The following is an 11,697-nucleotide window of genomic DNA, read 5'->3' as shown; positions in this document are numbered from 1 at the left end:
GGGCGCAATTCTCGTCCGATTTAACTGAAAATTTGCATGTCGTGTTTTGGTATCATTTCCAACTACTGCGCTAAGTATGTTTCAAATCGGTCCATGACCTGATATAGCTGCCATATAAACCGATCTTGGGTCTTGATTTATTGAGCCTCTAGAGGGCGCAATTCTCGTCCGATTTGACGGAAATCTTGCACGTGGTGTTTTGGCATCATTTTCAAGTACTTTCAAGTATGGTTCAAATCGGTCCAAGTTTTGATATAGCTGCCATATAAAACCGATCTTGGGTCTTGATTTCTTGAGCCTCTAGAGGGCACAATTCTCGTCCGATTTGGCTGAAATTTTGCAAGTGGTGTTTTGGTATCACTTCCAATAACCATATTAAGTATGGTTCGAATCGGTTCATAACCTGGTATAGCTGTCATATAAACCGATCTTGGGTCTTGATTTCTTGAGCTTCTAGAGGGCGCCATTCTCATCCGATTTGGCAGAAATTGGCATCGTACAACAGCTTCTCTCATGACTTTTAACATACGTGTCTAATATGGCCTGAATCGATCTATAGCTTGATACAGCTCCCATATAAACCTATCTCCCGATTTTGCTTCTTGAGCCCCTACAAGGCGCAATTCTTCGGAATGAACTGAAATATTACACAATGACTTCAAGAATGTTCAGCATTCATAAATGGTCCGAATCGGACTATAACTTGATATAGCTCCAATAGCATAACAGTTCTTATTCAATATTCTTTGTTTTCCTAAAGAGGGATACCGCGCATAGAACTCGACAAATGCGATCAATGGTGGAGGGTATATTAGATTCGGCCCTGCCGAACTTAGCACGCTCTTACTTGTTTTAAAATTATGCTTATATTTAGTGGACGTTTTTGTCCTTCCTATCATATTTTCTAGATAAGCCAATACAAATGTTTTGAATAGATCATGTGCTCAGGGCATTTTGGAAGAAAACATAGACTATGATACAATTATTTTCTCCCTACAAGCAACAAACAATGTTTAAACTTAAACTAAGTTGAGATCCCACCACCATGGATTCTCCAAAATATTTATACAAAATGAATTTAGATGTGGAAATTTTGTTGTTTATACATACCAAACTTCTGTCAAACCAGCAAAAATCAAAGCTTCTATGAACCTAACAGAGAATGATCGAGAGACCGCTTTACATGGAAGCTATATCAGGTTCGAGACTGATTTGGACCGTATTTGGCACAGTTGTTGGAAGTCATAACAGAGCACCGCATGCAAAATTTCAACCAAATCGGACAAAAATTGCGGCTTGTAAGGGCTCAAGAAGTCGAATCGGGAGATCGGTTTATATGGGGCCTATATCAGGTCATTTACCAATTTAGACCGTACTAGGCAGAGTTGTTGGAAGTCGTAACAGAACACCGCATGCAAAATTTCAGCCAAATCGGACAAAAATTGCTGCTTGTAAGGACTCATTAAATGAGTCCTATATATGAGAGTTATTGCATAACAGAACATAATCTGGGTAATTTCAGCCAATGCGTACCAAACTTGCGGCTTGTAAGGGCTCAAGTAGTCAAATCGGGAGATCGGTTTATATGAGAGCTATATCAGGTTATAGAACGAATTAGACCGTACTTGGCACAGTTATTGAAAGTTATAACATGTCTGTTTTAGGGGGAGAGGTGATTCCCCAGATACTTGGCCCTAAAAAAATATCAGCATCGTGCTCTTCTCTCAAATACCCTTTATTTAAACCACATATTGCCACTGGCTTAAGAGGAGTTTACAGGAAGAGGCGTCCCCCAAACACATGGCCCCAAAATAGGTAATCAAATTAGTTTTCTAATCTCAAATACCTTTCATTTTAGCTACATGTTGCCATGGTCGAAAAGCTTTTACCCTTTGGGCGGTGTTTTGGGGAAGGGTGATGCCTTAAATACATGGTCCTACATTTGGATATCTAATTCGTATTGTACTACCAAATACCTTTATTTAAGCCCCATTTTGCGACGGTCAGTAAAAAATTCTGTTTATGGGGTATTTTGGGAAGAGGTAGACCCTCAGAAAATTGGTCCCGAAAGTGGGTACAATTCTTGCTCTATCTCCCAATACCTTTTATTTAAGTTCCACATCGACATGGTTGGTAAATATGTCCGATTTAGGGGTGTTTTGGGGATTGGGACATAAACACTATTCCCGATTATTGAGATCAGATTTGTGATTTACTCCAAAAGACCTTTCATTTGAGCCCCATATTGCTATTGTCGCAAATTTGTCCCCTTTGGGGAATGTTTTTGGGGAGAGGCGACCCCCCAAACAATTGGTCCCATATTTGGATATCAGATGCTAATTCTACACTCAAATTCCCATGGTCAGTAAATAAGTCCTGTTTGGGGGCTGTTTTGGGAAAGGGGTGGACCCCCAGAAACGTGGTCCCACATTTGGAAATTAGATTCTTATTCTACCCGCAAATACCTTTCATTTGAGTCCCATATTGCCATGGTCGGTAAATATGTCCGATTTAGGGGTGTTTTGGGGGTTGGGGTGGTCCCCTTAGCACTTGGTTCGACAAATAGATATCAGATATGTTTTCTTATCCTAAATGCCTTTCATTTGAGTCCCATATTGTCGTGATTGGTCTAAATATATGTTTGGCAGGTTTTAGGGTGGGGCAGCCCCCCTAGGTACCCCATCCGAAATTTGGAAACCAAATTTTTATTTTTATATTATATGGCAGCACACAAAATTTCGCTTAAATCGCACCACCCATCTCCGAGACCTGGCGTTTCTGAAAATAAGGGTAAGGGTATGTACCATCTGTGAAAATTTCAAGAAAATCGGTTCAGCCGTTTCTGAGTCTGTAAGGAACACACAAACATACAAACAAACCTACAAACAAACACAAATTGATTTTTATATAAAAGATTACCGGAAATCAGACGAACATATATATGGGAGCTATATTCAAATCTGAACTGATTTCTATAAAATTCACCTGTAATATTGGGAGTCATAAGAAAATCTTTTCTGCCAAATTTCGAGCGAATCGTTTAATAAACGACCATTTTATTGCAGTATTACTGCAAATCGAACGAATATATATATGGGAGCTATATCCAAATCTGAACCGATTTTTTCCAATTTCAATAGGCATTGTCTCTAGGCGAAAAACATGCCGATGACAATCGGATGAAAATTGCGGCCTGTAGTTTGTACGCAAATTAACATGAACAGACGGACAGACAGACAGATATGACGGACATAGCTAAATCGAATCAGAAAGTGATTCTGAGTCGATCGATATACTTATCAATAGGTCTATCTCTCTTCCTTTTGAGTGTTACAAACTAATTCACTAAGTTATAATACCCTGCACCACAGTGGTGGTATAGGGTACAATTGGTACCAATAATTAATAACCGATGACGAACCTTTAAAAGAAGAACATTTCAATATTTTCCACCCCTCTCTTTGTAAATCACATAATTTATTTACAATGACGGTCGCTGCACCTATGCTAGAGGATAACAATAGTTTCTGGCAATAACATCTATGGCCATCTCAAAGAGTTTATGGAGTTTGTACAACATCTTTTCACCTCCTACACCTCGTTGTTTTTTTTTTTTTCTGATAGGCCAAATGTGTATGCAATTCCTTCCCATTCCTCAAGACTCTTGTTCTGGAACGCAGTAAATCATTTTTATTTGTTCGCTGCATACTTAATCCATAAATTTCTCCAAACGAAAGCTAGACGGTCTGGTCTACACTGCAATTAAGGTCTCATTTAGTTTGGACTTTAATTACAAACTCTAGATAGTTATTTGCATATTTGTTTACCTATTTATATCGCATGTATACTTCCATATCTATGTACCATTTAACCCATAGACAATATTTTAAATTTATGAATATAATTTAAAACAAAAAAGATTATGGTTGGGGCTATTATCTATGCTGCTGCTGTACAAACAAAAGCAAATACAAACATAATCATATACAAAGTGTATCCAACATGCAAAATAAGCCTTTGAATAATGCGTGCCGTTCTCGTTATCCTTTGGTGTATCAGTGAATGTGTGAGTATTATGTAGACCATAATGATTCTGTAGTATACAAACGTACACAGCCGCAAGCAGGGTTGCCACTGGTGTTGTAGATGAAAAAGCACACAAATCGTATGTTTAAACTAACTTAGTAAGAGCGTGCAATGTTCGGCCGGGCCGAATCTTGTATACCCTCCGCCATGGATCGCATTTGTCAAGTCCTATGCGCGGTATCTCTTTTTAGGCAAACAAAGAATAGTGAATAAGAAGTGTCATGCTATTGGAGCTATATCAAGTTATAGTCCGATTAGGACCATAATTGAATGCTGAACTTTGTAGAAGCCATTGTGTAATATTTCAGTTCCTTCGGATAAGATTTGCACCTTGTAGGGGCTTAAAAAGGAAAATCGGGAGATTGGTTTATATGGGAGCTGTATCAGATTCAGACCATATTAGACACGTATGTTGAAGATCATGAGAGAAGCCGTTGTACAAGTACATTTCTGCCAAATCGGATGAGAATTGCGCCCTCTAGAGGCTCAAGAAGTAATGATACCAGATCGTTTTATATCGCAGCTATATCAGGTTATATACCGATTAGCGTCGTACTTAGCACAGTTATTGGAAGTTATAACAAAACACCACATGCAAAATTTCAGTCAAATCGGACTAGAATTGAGCCCTCTTGAGGCTCAAGAAGTCAAGACCCCAGATCGGTTTATATGGCAGCTGTATCAGGTTATGTACCGATTTGAATCATACTTAGCACAGTAGTTGAAAGTGTTACCAAAACACCACGTGCAAAATTTATGTCAAATCGGACGAGAATTGCGCCCTCTAGAGGCTCAAGAAGTCAAAACCCAAGATCGGTTTAAATGACAGCTATATCAAAACATGGACCGATTTGATCCATTTACAATCCCAACCGACCTACACTAATAAAAAGTATTTGTGCAAAATTTCAAGCGGCTAGCTTTACTCCATCGAAAGTTAGAGTGCTTTCGACAGACAGACGGACGGATGGACCGACGGACGGACGGACATGGCTAGATCGACTTAAAATAACATGACGATCAATATATATATATATACTTTATGGGGTCTCAGATGCATTATTCGAGGTGTTACAAACAGAATGACGATCTATCGTTTTAAGGTTCTCGGCCCATAAAAGGCGCATTTATTATGCGATGCCGCCGAAATTTAGGACAGTGAGTTGCGTTAGGCCCTTCGATATAATTCTTTTATTTGGCCTAAATCGGTCCAGATTTGGATATAGCTGTCATATAGACCGATCCGCCGATTTAGGGTCTAGGGCCATAAAAGCCCCCATTTATTATCCGATTTCGCCGATATTTGGGACAGTGAGTTGTGTAAGGCCCTTCGACATCCTTCTTAAATTTGGCTCAGATCGGTCCAGATTTGGATATAGCTGCCATATAGACCGATCCGCCGATTTAGGGTCGTAGGCCTATAAAAGCCTCATTTATTATCCGATTTAGCTGAAATTTGGGACAGTGAGTTGTGTTGGACTCTTCTATATCCTTCTTTAATTTGGTCTAGATCGGTTCAGATTTGAATATAGCTGCCATATAGACCGATCTCTCGATTTAAGGTATTGGACCCATAAAAGGCACATTTATTGTCCGATTTTGCCAAAGATTAGGACAGTGAGTTGTGTTAGGCCAGTCGACATCCTTCATCAATTTGGCTTAGATCGAGCCAGATTTGGATATAGCTGCCATATAGACCGATCCCCCGGTTTAAAGTTTTGAGCCCATAAAAGGCGCATTTATTATCCGATGTCGCCGAAATTTGTGACAGTGAGTTGTGTTAGGCCCCTCGACATCTTCCTGGAATATGGCACAGATCGGTTCAGATTTAGATATAGCTGTCATATAGACCGATCTCTCGATTTAAAGTCTTGGCCCCATAAAAGGTGCATTTATTGTTTGATTTCGCCGAAATTTGGGACAGTGAGTTGTGTTAGGTCCTTCGACATACCTCTTGGACCAGATCGGTTCAGATTTGGATATAGCTGCCAAGTAGACCGTAGCCGTTTTGAATTTGGTTCAAATCGGATTCGATAAAGCTGCTATGGGAGCATAAATTATGCATTGTTCACCGGATTATGACAAAAGATGGTTTACATATACACCCAAGGAGATGGGTATCCAAAGTTCGGCCCAGCCCAAATTAACGCCTTTTTACTTGTTCCCTTTTCTCGTAGATTGAAATGAACCAATAAAGACAAACAACCTTTTCTGTCAACCAACCGATATCAAGGGCGAAAAGAATTATTGAAATAATGCTAGGACATCTTAATGGGTAAATAGCAAAAAAGGTTATCTTTTATTCCCAAGACCATTTTCGAATGGTCAGTAGACATTCATTCAAAATGAATGTCTGCATGCATAATCGATCCGAAAAACCTACATTGACTCGGTCTTTATCATGTTGCACCAAATTTTCGCAATTTTTTTAATGTATGGAGATACAACACCAAAAGTAGGCATCGAAAATCTAAAGACACAAGGAATAGCAGAATACCTGACAATTTTTTTCTTATGTTTTCGCTGATGTTTGAACCCAGGAGTTCAGCGTCATAGGCGGACATGCTAACGTCTGCGCTACGGTGGCCACTACGTGTATATTCCATGTATCTATATTCCGTATATTGTTAGAGTACAAGGCATCCCCTGTAGTCTTTATCAACACATGACAAGCCACCTGCTGGCGATATTTGGCATTATTCCATGTAAATACTTTTCTCCAAAGAGATGTCGCCTTGCGGCATGCCTTTCGATCTCGGAGGTCCCTTATCATTGAGCCCAAACTTGAATTGGACAACACTCATTGATATGTAAGAACTTTGCAACACATGACAAGCCACCTGCTGGCGTTATTTGGTATTATTCCATGTAAAAACTTTTCTCCAAAGAGGTGTCGCCTTGCGGCATGCCGTTCGATCTCTGAGGTCCCTTATCATTGAGCCCAAACTTGAATTGGACAGCACTCATTGATATGTAAAAACTTTGCAAGTGTTCCTTAATTGAATTTTCATGGAAAAAATGTACAGTCTTATTACGAGAAATCGGGTGAGGGAGAAAGATGACGAAATAAAATAAAAATATGTGTTGGTAAGCACATTCAGGCACTCATGGCATGATTTTCGAAAATATTTCCAAAAATAAAACAACAGACTAATGGGTTCGCTTCCCGTAAGTTGACTTTTAGAAACGATAGTGCTTTCAGCAATCTCTGTTGACGATATCAGAATTTTGTGCAATTCGCAGTTACCGGGCTAACAAGGCAGCTGTAGCCGATAGAATGCTGGATGAACTTTTAAATACCGTTGACGACATTCTAAAAAGGCGGTTGAATCTGCTTGTTTCTACAATAGACTTATAGACTATCCTATGACTTCCAACATCTATACCAATAATGACCCAAATCGATTCAAAAACTGATATTGTTCCCATATTGAATGACCTTCAGTAAGTAATCCCTCTCCAAATATCTACAAATCACTGGCCTATGTAGAGACAATCCGTGCAAAGAAAGTTGAAAACTTTCACTTAGAAATTTTTGAGCGCACAACAGGCCGATTACTGGCTTAGGTGTATGTCCATAGTGACATGGGGCGGATTAATATCTGCACCCTCTTTTCAACCTAACCTAACCTACAACTAAGAAATTGTCAGCGAACCTATCTACCCCGGTACTGCCACCAGCAAAGCCTACAACATCAGTTTTGAGAAAGAGTTATTAGCTAATAGGAGGTACTTTGAACCATGGATGTCTCTTAAAAAGTCTCACTTTTAAACTAAAATTGCACCATGGTAACACTTTATGCATTACTCTCACAAGTATTCACCTGTATTCACTCAAACAGTTCCATATAGGTTTGAGTTTAGTTGAGCGTAAATTTTTCAAATAAAACCCATATAGAAATAAGATTGGCTTGCCTTTCGCATGGCTATTCTATTGTCAGGCGGACTCGCACTTGTAGCTTTGTTGCATAGTCATAACTGGCATACATTTCACTTTGCCCATCCTAGCTAACGAGAAGAATAGGCAAAGCTTGCTAGTGGTATTAGCTCCATTATCAGTGTTCTATGCGTATTACCAGCATAGAGTCGCTTGCCACACATTCGCATTCAATTTTAAGTTGTTGTCTCATCATAGTTCCCATCGTTGATGTCCTCTTTGCTAAGCTATAATGGCTGGCGAGCAAGCGAACGGCGTTTGTGTCGGAAGTCGAATATTTTGATTTATGTTTCTAAATTTATGCCATTATATTCACTGTGGCGAAATAAACATTCATTGGCTATTTTCGTTTGCAATCATCACGCGTTGTTTGGCCAACATCAACTGCTCAGGCCGAAGAAGCAACGTTAACATAAAATTTGACTAGAGATCAGAGTTAATGTGTGTATGTTGTCTTGTTGGAAAATGGATTCATGGTATTTTGGGGTTAGTTTCAAAATATTTTCAAATACAAAGTCATGCAATAAAAGCAGTCTGAATTTGGTTAAGTTACTCAAAATACACGATATAAGAGTTTATTATTAATACAGTGTTTGAGAACTGTTGGAGAAAGGTGTGTTTCCCGATAAGTTCGGGAGGCATTTTTATACCCTCCACCAAAGAATGACGAAATAAGTATACCCCCAACTTATTTCGTCATTCTTTTTGTAACTCCTCGAAATAGTCGTCTAAGACCCCATAAAGTATAAATATTCTTGATCGTCATGATATTTTAAGACGATCTAGCCATGTCCGTCCGTCTGTCGAAAGCACGCTAACTTTCGAAGGAATAAATCTAGACGCTTGAAATTTTGCACAAATACTTCTTATTAGTGTAGGTCGGTTGGGATTATAAATGGACCAATTCGGTCCATGTTTTGATATAGCTCCCATATAAACCGATCTTGGGTCTTGATTTCTTGAGCCTCTAGAGGGCGCAATTCTCGTCCGATTTGACTGAAATTGTGCACGTAGTGTTTTTAAATCATTTCCAACAACTGTGCTAAGTATGGTTCAAATCGGTTCATAACCTGATATAGGTGCCATATAAACTGATCTTGGGTCTTGACTTCTTGAGCCCATAGAGTGCGCAATTCTTATCCGATTTGGCTGAAATTTTGCATAAGGTTTTTTGTTATGACTTCCAATAGCTGTGGTAAGTATGGCGCAAATCGATGCATAGCCTGATATAGCTGCCATATAAACCGATCTTGGGTCTTGACTTCTTGAGCCTATAGAGCGCGCAATTCTTATCCGATTTGGCTGAAATTTTGCATAAGGTTTTTTGTTATGACTTCCAATAGCTGTGGTAAGTATGGCGCAAATCGATGCATAGCCTGATATAGCTGCCATACAAACCGATCTTGTGTCTTGACTTCTTGAGCGCCTAGAGCGCGCAATTCTCATTCGATTTTGCTGAAATTTTGCATTAGGAGTTTTGTTATGACTTCCAATAGCTGTGGTAAGTATGGCGCAAATCGGTCTGTATTTTGATATAGCTGCCATATAAACCGATCTTGGGTCTTGACTTCTTGAGCATCTAGAGGGCGCAATTCTTGTCCGATTTGACTGAAATTTTGCACGAGGTGTTTTGTTGACTTCTAATAACTAAGTATGATTCAAATCGGTTCATAATCTTGTATAGTTGTCACATAAACCGATCGTGGATCTTGACTTCTTGAGCCCATAGAGCGCGCAATTCTCATCCGATTTGGTGAAATTTTGCATGAGGTCTTTTGTGATGACTTCCAATAACTGCGCTAAGTATGGCGCAAATCGATGCATAGCCTGATATAGCTGCCATACAAACCGATCTTGGGTCTTGACTTCTTGAGCGCCTAGAGCGCGCAATTCTCATTCGATTTGGAAGAAATTTTGTACAACGGCTTCTCTCATTACCTTCAACATACGTGTCTAATATGGTTTGAATCGATCAATATCTTGATACAGCTCCCATATAAACCTATCTTCCGATTTTGCTTGTCGAGCCCCTACACAATGACTTCTACAATGTTCAGCATTCAGTTCATTTATGGTCCGAATCTGACTATAATATGTTTATTAATACAGTGTTTGAGAACTTTTACAGTAAGAAGAGAATCAAAGATGTATTGTTCGATAGGTACGGAAGGCAATTTTTTTTTTTGATGAATGCTGTGAAAATGATAAATTGTGATCGCTAGTTCCCATAGATGCTTTCATGAATGGACCATATACTTTTTCTTTTCGTGCAGTCTTGAAAATGACATCAGGTGAATGGCGACCCCTATTGCGCATATACTGATTGAATCGATTTTTGGAATTCGGGTCCACTCTTTGCTGCATAATCAATCGGTATGTTGGCAATGGCCAGCAAAGGAAACTTTTGAGGGCAAACACGGTGAAACCAAAAGCACGAGGGAAAGATCAAGTGGTGGGAGACACCTGGAAACTTGATGTCAGAAATTTTAGAATGAGCGCAGAAGATCGAGGCGCTTGAGACGCTATTCTACGTTCGGCTAGTGGAACAAATGTTTTGTCACAGCCTATTAAAGTAAGTTGGCAATGGCGAATGTTGATCTTGAGGTGTGCTATGGTCAATGGTCGAACGACATTAACCGGGGATTTCAAATAGCCCCATAAAAAGTAATCGAACGAACTTAAATCTGGAAAGCATGCCTGGCATTGGAGAACGCACTTTGCGTAGCAACAACTCAACGACCATTAGAAAACGATGCTTTCGACAGCGATGGCCCGCTGCCCCTTGGCCGGAGCCTGCTGACAACCGACTGGGAAGGGAAACAAACTAGGAGACTTCTCTCTTCTGATGCGCCCACTCTGGACCCCCCTCCCCACCCAACTTACCGCTCGGGAGTTTTTTCAAAAAAGTAAGTCTCTCTGGCGCACTCTGTATTTCTTTAGAAAAATTCATTTAAATTTAAGTAAAATTGTTCTTTAAAAAAATCTCAGTGAAAAATTCAAATTAGAAAAAATTGTATTTAAAATTTTCTTTAGAAACAATTAACTTAAATGTTTCTTACAAAAAAAATTCATAAAAATTTTGTCTTTAGACAAAAATTCATCAGCATTTGTCTTCCAAAAAATGTTCCCTTAATTTTGACTCCTAACAACAATTTGTGTATCTACTCCCAAATACTATACCCCACCACCGAAGGATGGAGGTATATTCATTTTGTCATTCCGTTTGCAAGAAATAGAAAAATTTATTTCCGACCCTATAAAGTATATATATTCTTGATCAGCTTAAAAATCTAAGACGATCTTGACATATCCTTCCGTCTGTCCGTCTGTGCGTCTGTCTGTTGAAATCACACTACAGTCATTAAAAATAGAGATATTGAGCTGAAACTTTCCACAGATTTTTTTTTTTTGTCCAGAAGCAGGTTCAGTTCGAAGATAGGGTATATCGGACTATATCTTCATAGCCCCCATATTGACCGATCGGCCGATTTAGGGTCTTAGGCCCATAAAAGCCACATTTATTATCCGACTTTGCTTAAATTTGAGAGAGTGGGCTGTGTTAGGCCCTTCGACATCCTTCTTCAATTTGTCCCAGATCGGTCCAGATTTGGATATAGCTGCAATATAGACCGATCCTCCGAATTAGGGTCTTAGGCCCATAAAAGAAACATTTA

At 39.3% G+C, this 11,697-nt stretch overlaps 1 protein-coding gene across 1 annotated transcript in view; it reads right to left on the bottom strand.

Moving 5' to 3' along the window:
* LOC106094248 (DNA-binding protein D-ETS-3) overlaps nt 1-11,697 on the bottom strand; it is a 162,875-nt gene that overhangs the window by 139,031 nt on the left and 12,147 nt on the right. The window lies entirely within an intron of this gene.

This window comes from Stomoxys calcitrans, chromosome 1 (genome assembly GCF_963082655.1).
Source record: "Stomoxys calcitrans chromosome 1, idStoCalc2.1, whole genome shotgun sequence".
Lineage (NCBI taxonomy): Eukaryota > Metazoa > Arthropoda > Insecta > Diptera > Muscidae > Stomoxys > Stomoxys calcitrans.
This window is presented reverse-complemented; position numbering and strand designations above follow the sequence as displayed.